Consider the following 17,463-nt stretch of genomic DNA (forward strand, 5'->3'; position numbering starts at 1 on the left):
TTCCTTTACTGACTTTATCATCTTTGCATATATTCTTTCCTCCTTTCTCTCCCTCCTGCCAACCCAATTTGTTCTGCTCTTAGTCCTTTTTCTTAATCTGGTTATTTCAATGTGATATGTCTATTTCCCTCTTCCTTTCCCTGTCTATTCAACTTCTCCATCTTTCTTGTTAGGTGTCTCTTCAATTTATATGTGTGCTTTCAACTTCTACAACATGGTTCTGGTTTTCTGTTACATCCCCGTGTTCCTTCAATTTCTTCTGTCCTGACAGCCCCTCTCCAAACTTTCTGCTGCACTCATACACAACCCTTACTCATTTCTGTTTCTAGTCTCTTTCATATCCTGGGTTCTCACAATTCTTTCTCTCTGAGAAGAGATGTCTGTGTCTTTTCCTCTGTCTCACACATATGCACACTTGCTTGTTCTGAGCTCTTGTTCTCACTCAGTGACACTCATTCTCACTACTCTCTGGCAAGATTTCTCCTGCAGATGCTCCTTCATTCCTAGACTGTCTCCCTTTTTGTCTAAAGTTCTTACATGTACTTCTCTCTCTGCCTCATGCAAGATCACCTCAAACATAATAGAATTTTTCTTTCCCTATGTTTTCTTTCTTTCTAGTCTTTCCCTGCCTACAGGCATTTTCCCTTGCCACATGCAATTTTCCTCTCAACAGCACACATTCATAGCTTCTCTTTGACTTGTGTCTCTACAGAAGGGATTGTCTTTTTACTCCATCATTATAATCACTCCCGATTATAAAGCCTTCTCTTTTAAAATCTGTTGTCTGTGCTTTAGTCACTTTTGTTTGTTCCTTAACACATTTATATAGCTCTGCTCTTTGGTTAGCTCTTTGGGGCAGGACTTGTGTCTTCTTACACGTTTATATGATGTGTATCATGCCCGACTGGCGGACAACTGTGAGACTTTTACTACATAAATGTTAAAAACGCACATTGCAGAGCACATACTGAAGTTTTATCCTTCTTTTGCTCATGTCCTCAGCTGCCTCCGCTGATGAGCAGGGGAATGCAGCGTGGAAGAGAGGAAGTTGCGCTCTGTATCAACTCCAGGCTTCACAGCCTGGCCCCCTGCAGGGTATGGGGAAGAAATTCCAGCGACAGAACTTTCTCCTCCCACAGTAGTCTGCTTTGCTGGCATCTGGCTCTGCTGGAGAGACAGGCGGCAGATGGAGCTAGTGTGGGAGGAGAAAAAGATTGGTTTAGTCAAGTGGAATATGAACAGGAGGCCAACTCCAGTCAGGAGGAGGTTTTATGAGGAAAGAAGGGAAACACTTTCTTTTTTGCCACCCTTTCCATATGGAAAACAGCACATTTTGAGGGCAAAGGCAATATCGGGAGCAAGAAACACTGTTGGGTGGATTGAAGTAGCATGTGTGTATGTGATGAGGGCACACATTTCTCCCTTTTGAAATATGCCATCTCCTGTTCTTCCTCTGAGCCCTTCTGAAGCAAAGTGTGTTGTCATATGCCAACACACCCATTCTCTTTTTCGTATTTAGGTCTCTGAGCTACAGATTGCCTAGTTCCAAGGAATTAGTGTAGTATTCAAGAGCTCTCCTAAAATGTTGGAGATGTACCTAGGAAACTGCTTTTGACCACTGTCAGTGACATGGTCCTTGACTAAATAGACCTGAGATTTGCCCTGGAGCAGCCACTGCCTATTTGCATTGTTTGGACAGCATTGAAAAATCAGCTTTCTTTGTTGGGAACACCAAAGGCTAAGAGCGTGGGAAATTTGAGGCAAAGGGCTTGGCAACAGCTTGTATGTATTGTGCTGTACAGTCCCCTGTGTCAGCAGAAGTGAATAAAACAGTTGTAACTGATAGTGAATTGTGAAAATATGGCATGAAGTAGGGTTCAGGAGAGAAGTGCTACATGTTTAGTTGAATGAAATGTCACGGAACAAATGCTTAGGATGGTTGGAAAGCAGATTTTTACTTTTGTTTTCATTTGATCTTGTCTCTAAGTACAGATAATACCTGTTGAACATTGTAAAATGTGGAGATAATTAATTTCCTCTTGTAGTAAACCTTTGTAGTAAGCTTTGATTTTTTTGTTTGTTTGTTTCAATGCAGTTTTGTTAGGCTGTGAGGGCAATTTTTAGGAGATATTTGTGTAGCTCAAAGGTATTAAATAACCAACAAAGCTGAAGTTTACAAGCTTATGTGAACATTGCTGTTCTTTAGGATTCTCTTATTTGGTAAAATCTCCTTTGATCAAATATCTAAATGGATGAAGTCCTCAAGGTTTCAATGATAGCTGTGTTGTCAATCTTGAAATGTATTGATCTATAGCTGAGCAGTATTCAAATTGGAGAATGGGACTCTGGACGGGCACGCTTGCACTCTGAGTCAGTGAGAGCTTTCTGGTATGACTGCATAAGAGATGATTGTAAACTAAGAGTTAAAGGAATTTATGGTGAAGGTAAAGATTCCCATAGTCTTATGGGCAGGAAGTTCTTAGCATTCATTTTCAACTCTGATTACCAGTGGTATTTGTGTGAGACATTGTTTCTGACATCGTGAGGAAAACTAAGGTCTACTCTGTTAGCTTTCTGTTTTCAGTGCTGAACTATTGGTGCAAAGTGGTAACATCAATGAGCAAGTGAGCTAAAGGAGGAATCTGTCAGTGTAGAGTTTTTGTACTAGTTTCAACAGTTTCTGTATACTGGCAGAGGGAATGTCCATTGGTGAGACAATAAACAGAATAATAGGGAAGGAACGTTTTAAATCTGAGATTGAAAACAAGCACACACAAGATAATTTATTACTAAAAAAAAAAAGATAGAGCAATCAAATTCCATCCCCTACTCCCCACCCTGGGTTCATAGTAATAATATCTTGTGTTGCTCAAAGAGAACTCCTTTGTATGTTACTGGGAGTGTCTGTAGATGGCCTTTCACAAGTATCATCCATACAGACTATATATATTTATGTTTTTCCTAAACAAAATAATATTTTACTGTTTGAGCTGGTATTAAACTGTGAGTTTATCTTCTATTATAATTAGCTGTTTTGTGCATATGTTTAAGTAATAAGTGTATGTATGTTTAATTTACTATTAAATAGTCAATATAAAAATAGTAAACAATGTCACCATCTTATTAAAGTGGTTCTTGAAACAAGGATACCTTGGTCAGAACACAGAATCAGTGTGAATCTAAAATAGGATTAATCTGTGGATTCTGATAGTGCCTACACTTACTCCTGTGAGCAACTGTATCAGCTGGCTATCTGCATAAAGCCCGTTGAGGAAGAACTGTTTTTAGATTCACACCAAGTTTCATTGACTCTGTAATGTGGGAAACACTAGAGACAAAGCACACTTCATCATCTCTCTCCTCAAGCTGGCAGTTATGCTCTATTTTCCTTCTTCTAATGCTCAATATATAGACTTGAATCCCTAGGGGAGATCCTAAATGACTCTTATTTTAGTGCAAGGAGCTCTTTAAAAAAAGTATTTTCTCCCATTTTCAGAGGTGAGACAGTTACATTGCATATTGTGGAACAAAAGACAGTGGGATACAAATCTCAGTTTCCTCCATGGTAGTAAGTGGCTGCCAATTCTGTTTCCAGTGTTAATAAACTTTACAATTAGCTTCTGGGTCCTGCTGAATGGTAATGCATGACTTTTTCTGCCATAGGCTATGGGTCTTTTAAGCTTAAAACAAGACCAGTTTAATTCTTTAGCTAGCAATTGAAAAGGAATAAACATTTGGGAGGGGAAAACTTTTCCCAGTGTCGCCTTTACATGCTTTTCAATTAGTGGGCTTGATTGTCAGGTTTGCAAGAACACCAACAGTTTGTAAATAATTTGTTAAAATGGAAGTGCAAAGCTATGGAGAAGCAATTGCAGTGGTTTCGGTATAAATAGTGCCACATGTCATAAAAGGAATTTGCAGGGTCTTCTGCATTTCTTTTAATTGCAGTCAATGTGCATGATTCTAAGTTATTAAAATTCAGAATCTTGCTCTTGCCTAAGGTAGCAATTAAACGAATTGGACTTTTGTTAGAACGAGAAGTCCAGCTGAAATTATTAGAAGTGTGGAGAGGAGTTGTCAAATAAGGTGGTTAATAAACACATGGATAAGATGTGATTTATTTCCTATTTGACTTTTGAGGAAATATAAATACAAAGAAAACATCCTGTAAAGGCTTCTGATGAGGAGAGATATGTAGGTAAGGAAAGTAATTAGAAAGTGTTAAGTATCTGATAGGCAACAGAACAGTTTTCTGTCATAAAAGGCCAGTACCTCCTATACAATGAGCTGGTTCTCATTTGATATGAAGAAATACATGTGGAGATTTCTAGCTGGCAGAGTGCATTCTCTGCTGTAATTGAAACAATAATTCCTGTTTACAAAAATTCCAGTAGATCAATTTTATATTGTGAAATATGAGATCATTTTTAGCTAGTAATGAAGTTTGTTTTGCTCAGAGACAGATTGAAAATATGGTCCCAGTTCTTATGAATTCACACTTGTCATAGTATGGTAGAATTTAGGTGCATGACATATTTGGTTTTGATATGTCATGTTATCTTACTATAGTTTATCTTATTTTCTGTTTTAATTTTTTGACTGTTTAGTGTTTAAACATCATGGCTATTAGTGGTTCTCAATTCTACTAAAGAAAAGAATTAAAATGGTTAAAAATAGGAGATTTGTGTGATCACCATATGTAGTGAAAGATACACCTACCAAAACAAGTAGTCCTGATGTCTTCTGACATGAACTCTTGCTAAAATAAATGCACAATTTATTAGACCACCAAAAACTCCTGAATAACGCAAGCTCTGCCCCTGCCAGTGTTGAGGAAGCCAAATGTAGAAGTCCTGTGTAACCACTCTTTGTTTCTTCAGTGTTCTTTAACTGGTTTAAGATTTATGCTGCTCTTTGTCAGTTTTATTTGAATCCATCTAAAAGGTCAGTGCTTGCTCTAGGCACCTCAGCTCTGCTTATGCACTCAGCAAGACTGACTGGCAAGAGTTTATAAAGATAGACTGCAGTATTATATAGATTTAAAAAACATTTCCAACTACATTTGTTTTCAGTGTTTTAAAGTCTGTCTCATCCTTCTACTACTGAATGTTCATTTTGTGGAGTTAAACACTGGGGGACTTTGTGTTGATGCTTTCTGAAGATCCTTAAAGTAACAGTGTGGCTTTTTTAGAATTTCATTTTGATTATCTTATTTAAATGGCTTGATTCTGCTCACCCCTCTGCTTTGGATTCCAGTTTATTGTCTAACCTGCTCGCTGTCCTCAAACTACAGTATTGACCATAATCTAAAGGAGCAGGTTGAATCTGCTTAATTTGTTATCAATGATATGTCAAATGACAGATTTGGTTTCATTTTGTATAAGGAAGACCAGGCTTAGTGCTGCAAACATGATTTTAGCTGGCACTGAAATGGATTTGAAAAATAATTATGATTAGAGCTTTATCCTTTAAAGAGAGGTCATGCTATTTGGAACCTTTATTTATTGGTTGCCTGGCAACTGTTCATTCATGTTCCTGCTTATCATCATTCATTATAAGCGTCTCTGCTGTACAGTAAGAGCAATTAAGTGGTAACAATTTATTGCTGTGGTGAATTAAAATTGACATGAATTACAGAAATAAAAAAAATAAATAATAATTTTGTAGTTTTACTTATTAACCAAAACTGCTGGTACAGTGTTTCTCTACTTATTATCAGCTGGTACAGTTATCTGTACTTCAGCTCTGGTCATAATGTTCCTAGCATACCTTTTGAGGTATTACAGCACATAATTGAATTAGGGGTTTATTCAGGTGTTTTTGTCATGCTTAAAATCTCCTGTTAATTTCAAGATCAAGGCTTCAGGGAGTGAGGAAACTTACTCTCTGTTGATTTCAGTGCTTAGCATTAGGCAATCCAATCTCAAGTGCTGAGGCTTGAACCCAGTATTGGGAAAGGGGTTTAAAATTTTGGGCTCGCAACTGCTGTGACAGGGGATGTGGAGCTGAAGCAATGAGTCACAATAGCTCTGTAGAACATTAAAGCCACTTGATGCTTTCTCTCTGTAGAACAATAGTAGGTTTTATTACATTGTGAGAAAACATTCATAAAGCATGTTATTTGACAACTGGTTTGTGACTGCAGATGAAAAATATTTTGACTTTTGTATTAATTCTGTATGAATCATATCGTGATTGACTGGGGCCCATAGAGGGGTGGTGAATGGAGCTAACCCTGGCTGGCACCCAGTCACTAGTGGTGTCCCCCAGGGTTCAGTATTGATGCCTATCCTCTTTAATATTTTCATCAATGATCTGGATAAGGGGATTGAGTGCGTCCTCAGTAAGTTTGCAGATGACACCAAGCTGGGTGAGTGTGTTGATCTGCTAGAGGGTAGGGAAACTATACTGCAGGATCTGGACAGATTGGCCAAGGCTAATTGTATGAAGCTCAACAAGACCAAGTGCCAGGTCCTCCACCTGGGTCACAACAACTCCATGGTAAGCTTGGGGATGTGTGGTTGGAAAGCTGTGACCTGGAGAGGAACCTGGATGTATTGGTTGACAATCAACTAAATATGAGTCAGTAGTGTGCTCAGGTGGCCAAGAGATCCAGTGGCATCCTGTCTTGGAGTAGGAACACGGTAGACAGCAGGAACAGGGAGGTGATCATCCCCTGGTATTCATCACTGGTGAGGCCACATCCCAAGTATTGTGTTCAGTTCTGGGCCCTTCACTACAAGAAGGATATTGAGGTGCTGGAGCATGCCCAGAGAAGGGCAACGAGGTTCATGAAGGGCCTGGAACACATAACCGACAAGGAGCATCTGAGTGAGCTGGGGTTGTTCAGTCTGGAGAAGAAGAGGCTGAGAGGGGACCTCATCAGTCTCTACAGCTACCTGAAGGGAGGTTGGAGTAAGGAGGGGGCCAGCCTCTTCTCCTTGTTGTCAAGCAACAGGGAAATGGTTCCAAGCTGCACCAGGGGAGTTTTAGGCTGGATATTAGGAAGTATTTCTTCACAGAGAGGGTTATCAAACATTGGAATGGTCTGCCCAGGGTAGTGGTAGGGTCATTGTCCGTGGAGGTATTTAAGCAGTGTGTGGACCTGGTGTTTAGGGACATGGTTTAGTGTTGAGCCTTCAGTGTTGGGTCAAGGGTTGGACTAGATGATCTTTGAGGTCTCTTCCAACCAGATGTATTCTGTGGCCCTTGTGTAGAATGGAACAATTATGCTACAGAATATTTGTACAAGATGTCTCTGTGCTTTGGGAAGACTATTGGAACAAATTCTTTCTGGCTCCATCTTAAAAGAACATCTGTTACTGCAGGGCCAGGGTGGAAGCAGATCTGTCTGCTGTTACCTCTTGGTAGCAGCGGCTTTGCCTCTATACTGGATGGCTCAGAGCTTGGGGAAAGAATGACCCCATAGGACTGAAGCCCTCTATCTTGAGCTTCTGCTTATGTTAACTCAAAAGTACTCTTTATACTATACCATGGTTATGGGGAACAAAGTAACTACTGTAAGACAAACCAGTTATTGATTTTCACCAGCTTTTCCCACTCGCACAACATGTCTGTAGTAGCTGATGATGCTGTTATATGCTTTTTCCTTTTGCCAAAACATCTGAAGTGGTTTTACAGTGGTATAGATAGTTTGAAAAGAAATGCCAGCCTCAGAAAATCTGGTCCTGAATATTTTTCGCCTCACAATCTTGTAGAGAAACAGTTGTTTTAATTCGTTGGTCCTGTTCATTTTTGCTGACACGTAATCACATTTCCATTTACAAGTGTGAAATACAGGTTGGCCAGGGGGAGACTTACCTTTTGGAAAATTACCAGCTGAAAGGCAGAATATTATCAGTTTCTTCAAAATCAAAATGAAAAAAAAAACAACAAAAAAGGCATCCCTTAAAAGGGAAGGAAGATACTACTTCTTTTCGATCTATCAGTGGATGTTTACAAAGTGTACCAGAAAAGAAATTGCTTCCTTTTTGTACTGCATCCGGATGCAAAGGTGATGATCCTGTCATATTTTTCTTTCTTACCTCAGATGTTGGTTGTGTGATGCTCTTCTAGGAAACTGCTTTGACCCACTGTCTTTGCAGAGAAATTAGCAGATTGTGTTTGTCCACATGTCATGGTTTATGTGCTGTACAGAATAGTAATAATGCTTTCGATTGCAAGTAAAATAAATCCTCTCTCTTTCATACAATACAATCTATTACTATTACTGGAAGTAACAGTGTTAATTACTGACTCTGCAGCATGATTTTTGTCCTGTCAAGTACTCACTACTTTTATGTATTTTTAAAAGTAAAACCAAACAACTAGTAGCACAGGACTGGGTTCCATTTTCCAATTTCCCTTATTGATTATCAAGTGCTGGATTCTGATACTTCTGTCCTGTCCTTCATTACTCATACATGGCATGTCAGCTTTGGAAAGAGCTTTATTATTTCTTTCTCTGCTCATGTATTTGTAAATGTGTAGGAAGAGGCAGGTGATGTAAGTGCCTGAGGTATTGTGCTGCTGGACTGGAGATCTGGGTTGTATGTCCAATTCCATCCTGAGTCTGCATATTGATCACATAGCTTATCCATCTTTGTAACCTTGCTTGCACAAATATGAATTGGAGTAATTGAAGAGTATTTGCTGCTTTTTCCAATACATGTCAAGAACAATAGATGTGAAATAAAAGAGCTGGAAATGTATCTTCATCATTCCTGGTTTCACTGTTTTGTTTTGTTGTTTTTTCATAAAAAGTAGTAGAGGGATATCATAAAATTAAAATGCAGCATTTCAATTTGATCATCTGTGTAAGCATTCAAGTAATGCATATATTGAAGGGACAAGTACCAGAGCAGAGAATGTGAAAACCATGTCTATACCTCTTCAAACTGTGCTGGTTTTTTCAGTTTACTTTAGGTTGTGGGTTTGGGTTTTTTGTTTTTTTCAAATGTAAATACCAGAACCTGGTGGAGAATGTTGTAAGTTGGATTCAGTGAAGGATGTCATTAGATAAGTGAAGACAGAGCATCACGTTTGCTTTCAGAATGAAAGTTTGAGTAAGTTTTTGTTACCCAAATACAAAAACAAATAGTCTGCTTCAAAATGTATATAAATAAATGTAAAAGTCTTAACAAATAAAATGGGGTTTGGACCAGCTTGTAACTGTTGCACGATGCAAAATCAATGCATTTTGAATGAATGTATATATTAAATAAGTAAACTGTTCCACAAACATTCCCGTTGCTTTGTCATCACAGTACCTTTTCTGTTTGAACATTTGTGGATTTTTATGAAATAAAATGAAAGATTGGCCTTTCACTGCTCTAGGTTTTATTGAGTTTTTTATTAGACACCACTAACAGGCAGACATGCTGCTCCCATACCCTGGATGTTAAAAGCTTAATGGTAGGAGGATGAGGCACAAGGGAAATAAAAGATTTGCTACGCTGTTAAGTATGATAGAAGTGGAAACCAAATTTTGTTCTTCAGGGTTCCTGTACTATGAGTTCACCCTATGACTTACCCTCTTTTTTCCATTTTCCTGCCAACTTCTTTTTGTTGCTTCTTTCTTTCTTTCTTACCTCTTATTTTAATGTGGTAGTTTTTGCCTTTTTTCCCCCCCTTTCTTTCTTTTCTTTCTCTTCAGCTTGTCTTACTACAGACCATTGCCTGCAGTCCAGGAAAATCATCAATCTTTATTGAACCATAGAATCAGAGATACTAGACATGGGAAAAACTTGTCAAGAGCCTATCTCTGCCAGTGCAGCATATAGTAATGTATATTTACTGGATTTTGTCAGTTCAAGTTTTCAAATCCACAGTGCGAGACTCACAAAATTGGAATTGAAAAAAAAAATGGGAAAACTACAGTGGGGAAAACTACAGTGGAGGAATTATTTGCAACAGACTTTTCCCTGGCTACTGGCAACAGTTTGAAACTGACAATTTCACTGACAGAAAGTGATGTCTGTTCTATAGTCCAGGGTGGTAAGAGTTGCTTATGAGCACAGGTGGCATGCATTGGTTGTTAATTCAGTGTATTTCTTTGACTTTACAGAAGGAGAAATAGGGGAGGGACAGGCAGAAATGATGGGTTGATTTAAATTTACACTCCATTTGAACTCTTTATTGCAGTGGAAATGGGCTAACACTGTCTGACTTTAAAAGATATGCTGATGTGTATGGATTGCTGACGCTGTCTCACTCGATTAGTTGATGATGATTTTCTCAAAGTAATATGCCTTTATGCCTTGTTGTATTTAAGTATTACTACCTAGTGAATAACATCTGATATTAGGAGCAGTATTATGGGTGTCTAGATATTGTGCTCTATTAAAAAAAACAACTCATTCTGGAATTCCATTTTTAGAATGTACATCATTAACATGATCATAAACATAGAATTCAACATGTTCGTGACACTTGCACAGAAGAGCTATCATAATGTCTGTGCTTTGCAAATTATTTAACACTGGTGAAACAAGGGTCTAAAGATATTTTACATGTGCAGATTGAATTTGTTTGCTGGTATACATCCTGCTGATGAGATTCATGCAAGATGATTTGCATAAGGGATATTTTCAAGGAAGCAGGCAAGGTTCAGGCTTAGATTTGGAACAAGATTCAGTTTGAGAGAACAGTACTTAGGTGTTCAAATGTGCTGTGCATGTTTCAAAACTATTAGAATAGAATAGAATTAACCAGGTTGGAAAAGACCTTTGAGATCACTGAGTCCAACCTATCATCCAACACTATCTAATCAACTGAACCATGACAACAAGCACCCCATCCTAAACACCTCCAGTGATGGCAACTCCACCACTTCCCTGGGCAGCCCATTTCAATGGCCAATCACTCTTTCTATGAAGAACTTCTTCCTAACATCCAGCCTAAACCTCCCCTGGTGCAGCTTAAGACTGTGTCCTCTTGTTCTGGTGCTGGCCGCCCAGGAGAAGAGACCAATCCCCAGCTGGCTACAACCTCCCTTCAGGTAGTTGTAGAGAGCAATAAGGTCTCCTCTGAGCCTCCTCTTCTCCAGGCTAAGCAAGCCCAGCTCCCTCAGCCTCTCCTCATAGGGCTTGTGCTCCAAACCCCTCCCCAGCTTTGTTGCCCTTCTCTGGACTCGTTCCAGCAAGTCAACATCTTTTCCTAAACTGAGGGGGGCCCAGAACTCGACACAGTACTCAAGGTGTGGCCTAACCAGTTAATCACAGTCTTTTCCCTGGAGTCAATGAAACACGCTAATTCAGGCAATCAGTCAGTTAATGTTTGTATTAGAGTGAGTAGAATCTTGTTTTGTGGACTCTATTGTTAGTATTGACTAAGTAGTGTGATTCAGTATCTTATGCATAGGCATCCACCAACATTTAAGGTGCTCTCAGCCAAGATCTGCACGAGGTTGGCATAAACAACATGGGACCTACAAAAGCTTCTTCTTTTAGGCTAGCAACAGGAACCCAGGCTAGGTGTCCTAAGTCATCCTATATGACATTAAGCACTTTGTTTACGTAACTAAATCCAGTTCCCAATTTTAAGGAGTGGTGGAGGGTGCTGAAACACCTATATCAATGGTGCTCCCCCAGGTAGGCACTGGCATTCAGACATTGCAGTTTGGGATTGAATCTCTTCCCTTGCAGTGATCTTGGTACCTGTTGCTGTTTAGGCCCTATGGTCTATCCCATTTGGCCTCTACATAATGTTCCAGGACAGCATGGGCTGCCTAAAGACCTGATGTCTATATCTGCCATCCCCTGGATAATGTAGATCAGCTCAAATCACACCAGACCCCTGTACTTCTGGCCAGACAAAAACCCGAACTCCATTTTTATGGTCCTACAATTTCTACCCTGCCACTCTGATGCCCTGCACATTACTAAATACATTTTTACCTTAGCATAAGAGGCTGACACTTCCTTACATCTTTAGATCTCATGTATTTTAAATATTTAATTAGGGATACAAAGAACACAACATTTCTCTACTGGCAACAAAGCAGTTTTGCCTTCAGTCTTAATGAGACCAGGATTGGGCTTGTTTGAATCTGTGTAAAACACATTACCTCACTTACAGCAAGTACTTCTGGCACGTTCTATAAACTCTGTGCTTCTGACTGTTTTTTGATGCCATACTAGAAATGATTTTAATGATTCCTAAACATACAAACCACTGAACAGCTCTTTTATGCCCTTGAGGGGAAAGAACAGACTGGTAAGCAGTTTTATCAAATATATTTTAGAAGATAAACTTGCTAAATGTCTGCTGTCTGATAGACAATCCTCAAGAAGGTAGAAATGAAAATATGTCATTTTAATAATTTCTTTGGGTAAGACCCTAGGCCCTCAAGTATAATTACCTCTGTTTTCAAGTACTGTTGTTATGTAAAGTAAAATGTAGATTGATTCAACAGAAGTTTGCATTTCTGTGTTCATTCCAGAATTTGGATCTCATGATAGGCGGGTATGTTATTTCATTGATTTATTTGCATTACTTGCTTTAGGTCTTCAGAACTGTGAAATGAATGAGGTCAGGAGTCTTAGTGGCTATCTTATATGTTTGCTTATTTACCTATTCATAAGTCTAAACTTTTAAATAACTCAATATGCTACCTGATACACCATTTAAATGAGTTTTCTGATGTCATGTAATTAGAGAGAGACTAGATACTAGATCTGCTGTTAAGTTTTAGGTCTGCATTTCAGAATGAAGAGTGATATATCTGCAATCTGTTATTCCAAAAGAGCTTCCTTTGTAATATTTAGCTTTACTCTATTGTTTTGCATTGACAGGCTCATTTAGAGGAAGAAAACCCAGTATTTTAGTTCCTTTGTGAATAATCCCATCATTTTTCCTGACTGCCAAGAGAATTCACTTTTTGTCCCAGCAGTCAGATAAAGATAGAGTCATTGTTCTTCATAGATTAATTGCTAAGATGCCTTTTTCACTGAGACATTAGGGATTTTTTCTCTACATGCAAGATCTTTCTAAGGAGATGATATCAATTTAATTTGGACCAAAAGATTTGGATTCTATAGAAATACATTCTTTCTTTAGCTTTGCTCAAAATAAAAATTCTGTTTCATTAAAAGGGTTTTTAAGTGACTGTGAATATTGTCTTCCTTCTCTAAATTTTCAGCAGCAGAGGAAATGTTTCTTAAGGGGAAACTAAGCTTTAAAAGTGTTAGAACAATACATTTTTGTTAAAGGTTAGGAGTGACTAAGGACAGGAGAGCCTAAAGCAACTATAGTTTTTAACTTGTTAGCCTTTTTTAAAACAGCTCTAATACAATAGAGAGATTCATCATGCCCATTAGCTTTAGCATGATAGCTAGAAAAGGACAGAGTGGTACATTAACTTTAAATGCCCTACAGCTTTGTAGGTGTTAATGTGTTTTTAAAAGTAAAATAGCTGTATGTGTAGTTGAAAATTGTGTAATGGTTTTTGGTAAAATAGCTAATAAAAAATAAAAATTGGTTATTTTTCTCCTTTGGAACAAAGAATTCACAGATTTGTTGGAAGGAGTCATCTGCCTTCAGATTGATACAGAAATGAAGAGTATAACTATTCCTTTGCTCTGTGCTTTCTTGTTTTGAAGCTCATATACTGCATGTGTTTCAGTGATAAGAAGAAACTAATTAGAAACAGGAATATGAAGGGAATCCACTCATATATGATCTATTTTCTTTTATATAACTGTTATTTGTTTATTTGTGTACTTGTTATGCTAGGAAGGTACCTGGTCTGATCATCTTGATTGGAAAAATGATGAGATTCTGGTTTCATAGAATTGGTCATCTTGTGCCATTAATTTCATTGGGTCCAAGATTTCACTCCAGGCTGTTTCAAATGCACTAAATTGCCAAACATTTTAACTGAGTGAATTAACAGTGTTTATATATGTGTTAAATACATAAGGTATATTTTGATGTGGAAATCCATAGGGTTAACATGTGCATTATGGATAAATGGTACAAAAGGAGGTAGAGATACGTGATTTATGTGTAAACTGAGTTTTGTAGTTACAAGAAAGTTTAAAATCATTAGAGGAGTGGTATTCTTGAACCATTTTTCCAGAAAGAATATGAGGGAGGTGATGTAGAGGAGAAAAAGTCAGCTTAGGAGAAATGTGTTTAATGAAATGGTTACACAGTGTAACTTGTCTCAGCAGCCGTAATGGACTGGATTTCTTCCTTGTCCTATATTCTCAGTCTAACTGTACTTTTCCTCATTCAGTGAAGCTGATGGCTCTACTGACAGCCATTGACTGTAATGTTTATTCTTCAGCATCAGTCTGTCTGCCTTGAGAACTCTGTAGCTATTGTATTAGACTGAAAATGTGGACTATATTGCCTCAATTGAGTTCTCCACTTCATTGCTTTTTGTCACTTAAGCTATTCAGACACCGTGTGTGAAAGTCTCTTTTTCCAATAACATTTAATTGAATGCTGACAATCATGAATAAGGCTTGTGGAACCAACCAGGTTGATATGAATATTATAAAAAGGCTTTGGGAATGTTTCTGTTTGTCTTCTGTGGCTTCACATTTTTATGTGTATGGGGTTTGTTTGTTTGTTTGTTTTTCTCATACAAGAATGAGAAATTCACAGTTAAAGGAAGAAACAGATTTTTTTCCATGCTGTCAAGTAAGCCAAGTCCTCAGGAAACACCAACATTTTAAGATTAAAACTATCAAGCACTAACTGCAGTGCTCATTTCATACCTTTTTTTCAGTTTTGATTTTCTTCAAAATTGTGTTTGCTGATGGTTTAGCTGCTGTTAAAACTGGCCACTTGAGAAGGTTGAAGCACTTCTGACTGCTGACAAACACCGTTTGTTTTTTTTACTAGATGATGACTACCTACATTGTACAATTTGCATAATACTGTTAAACTGTTTAACAGTGGCTGGCTGATCTTGGGCATCACCATTTGCTTCACCATGGGAGAAGCTTAAGTTACTTTATGCAGTTTAGCCACCAACTCTTTGCAGCAGCAGGGACTGGGGAGTTCTCCAGGAATTTAGGTTTTATTTTTACAGGTACTGCAACTTCTGTAATAGGAGAAGAAAACCGCAGATTTTGCTGCTTTTAAACTTAAGTTTGTGACTTTGTATTCTCAACTCGGTAATTTGTAGCGTCTGTGAGAGGTAAAGAGATTTGTGAGCTAGGACAGGCATCCTAGCATGTATTACAATACCAATATTAGTAGTGATGTATACTTTTAGTTACAAAATAACAGTAATTTGTGAACTAAGGGGATTTATTTTTATAATAGTAGGTAAATAACATAAATGCATTTTTAGATGAGTATTTAGATAATATAAATCCTCCCTCCTCCTATGATTGAGATACATGGAATTAAAGGAGACAGGACTATTTACTAGCTGACCACTTAGATAATATTTTCATAAGAAAAATGCCAGTGATTGATACATACTCAATGGGTATTGATTGGAAGGGAGGGTGACACAACATGATGGACAGCTGACTGCCTAGCAATAGACATTTAAACTTCAGAATTCCCATAGTGATTGACTTCATGCATGAGTCAGGAGCTGAACACCAGCATGGAAGACTTGTCAATAGGGATTCTGCTTGTTCAAGAATACAAATAGGGAGTTCAAGATTATTTTAACCATATATATCTATAATGTTGGGTATTTTAAGTCACCCACCATGCTTCTTTCCTATGATTGCTTGGATAGAAAGGAGACAACAACTGATGAATTTCAATGTGAGAGCTAAACAGAAACACACTGTTATATGTCAGATAAATGCAGTGCATGGGGTGGCTCTGAATTTTGACAGAACAGAGGAGGTAATCCCTTCAGGCATTGCTCTTTGCTTGTATCCCTTGAGTTCACCGTGAGTTTCAAGTTATGGTGCATGGATTTATGCTGAATGAACACAGTTGTGGAAGATTTTGAAAGACATCTGGCTGTGTTTATGTATAATATATTAAAATAATAGAACTGCTTGTCCTGGTTTTGATGGGACATAATCCCAGGTCAGCTATGGGCTGCAGGCTGTTAGCGGTTCTGAGTCAGCCAGAACAGCTGACTCCAGTTTGCTACAGGTGTTTCCCAGACCGTGCACTCACCACTCAGGATAAAGGGGCGAGTTTGCTAAAGACAGGGGAGTTTCTTGATTGGGTTTCTCCTGAACTTCCTTGTCTTCCCTCTCTTGCTCCAAAAGGCTACCTTCCTGGATGCTGTGACTGCTGTACTGTTGCTGGGCTGAGTATAACTTTATAGCTCTTTTACTGAGTGTAATACCTGTTTGGTCATTTTATTGTATTTGTTTTCATTTGAAGCTGTGACTTTTTTCTCTTTTCCTTGCTTTTCCTTTTCTGCTGGGGAGGGGTCATCATGTAATAGAGAAACTGCTGTAGTTTAGCCCCAGATAGGGGCTAAATAGAGGCACCGCTTTTGCAGGTATACTGGAGACCTCTGTGTGAAAGTGCCTGTACGGTTGCCACATTACAGACCTGACTGGTCTAAGTATTCAGTATCTTTAATTGTGCTGGAAATTCCTGTCAAGGAGGATAAAGTGAAAAAAAAAAAAAATCATAACTTTTATGTCATGTGCAACTTCTGTCTCTTTCACCTGATGATTTTCTTAATGAAAGATACCAAGCTAATGCCAAGTTACCTTGGAGGAGTTAAGTTTGACGATAACCCATCACTTTTCAGAAGGTTTAAAATTCAGTATCAGTATAACTCTGTCTGTATTAGTAGGCTAAGCAACAGCAGAGAATTCTTCAGGCTCTAATCTCACCTGTATGTGCAGCTTGACTATTTCTGGCATCATTTCATTGTGGACCAGTTAGCACTTTTACTGGCCAAGGGCAACTTCCTGAAGGATTTGACTTCAGGCGCTCTGTATGTTTAACAGTGTGGAGGTGAGCTGTAATGCTAGTGACTTTTCCATGCTGTGGAATGCTCTCAGTCACACTTAATGTAGTTATCAGTGGGTTGGTTTTTTTTGGGTGTGCTTTTTTTTTTTTTTTTTCAATTGGGTTGGTTGGTTTGTTTGTTTTGTGTTTATTGGGGTGGGGGTGACTGTTCCCAAATAAAGTGATCCTGACTTTTCCCGCTTTCTGGGACTCTTAAGGAAGAATGCCGCTGAGAATTGATTGGAACTGTGGTTATGGGAACTGAGCTGGAAGGATCAACTTATGAGCCAGCAGCTCTCTGAACTGCTGTAGTAGCAGTGATCTAGAATTATAAGCCTTTAAGACCTCATTCAGAGTAGTACTTAGATGGGGGAAAATGATCCTTCTCTCTGCTCTTCTCCTTTGTGTTTCTCTTTATAAAGCTCAGCCTGGTACCTAGCAGAGGATATTAGCCTTGATCTTTGAAAGCATGCTGTTGAGAACTGTTTAGGGAAGCTAGAATGTTCAGCCTCTTGAAGTGGAGAAAGCCCAGAGTGGCTTTTTGCCATTGACATTTTTAACCTC

At 38.4% G+C, this 17,463-nt stretch overlaps 1 protein-coding gene across 1 annotated transcript in view; it reads left to right on the forward strand.

The window, feature by feature from the left end:
- MMP16 (matrix metallopeptidase 16) overlaps positions 1 to 17,463 on the forward strand; it is a 166,451-nt gene that overhangs the window by 1,269 nt on the left and 147,719 nt on the right. The window lies entirely within an intron of this gene.

This window comes from Dryobates pubescens, chromosome 14, assembly GCF_014839835.1.
Source record: "Dryobates pubescens isolate bDryPub1 chromosome 14, bDryPub1.pri, whole genome shotgun sequence".
Lineage (NCBI taxonomy): Eukaryota > Metazoa > Chordata > Aves > Piciformes > Picidae > Dryobates > Dryobates pubescens.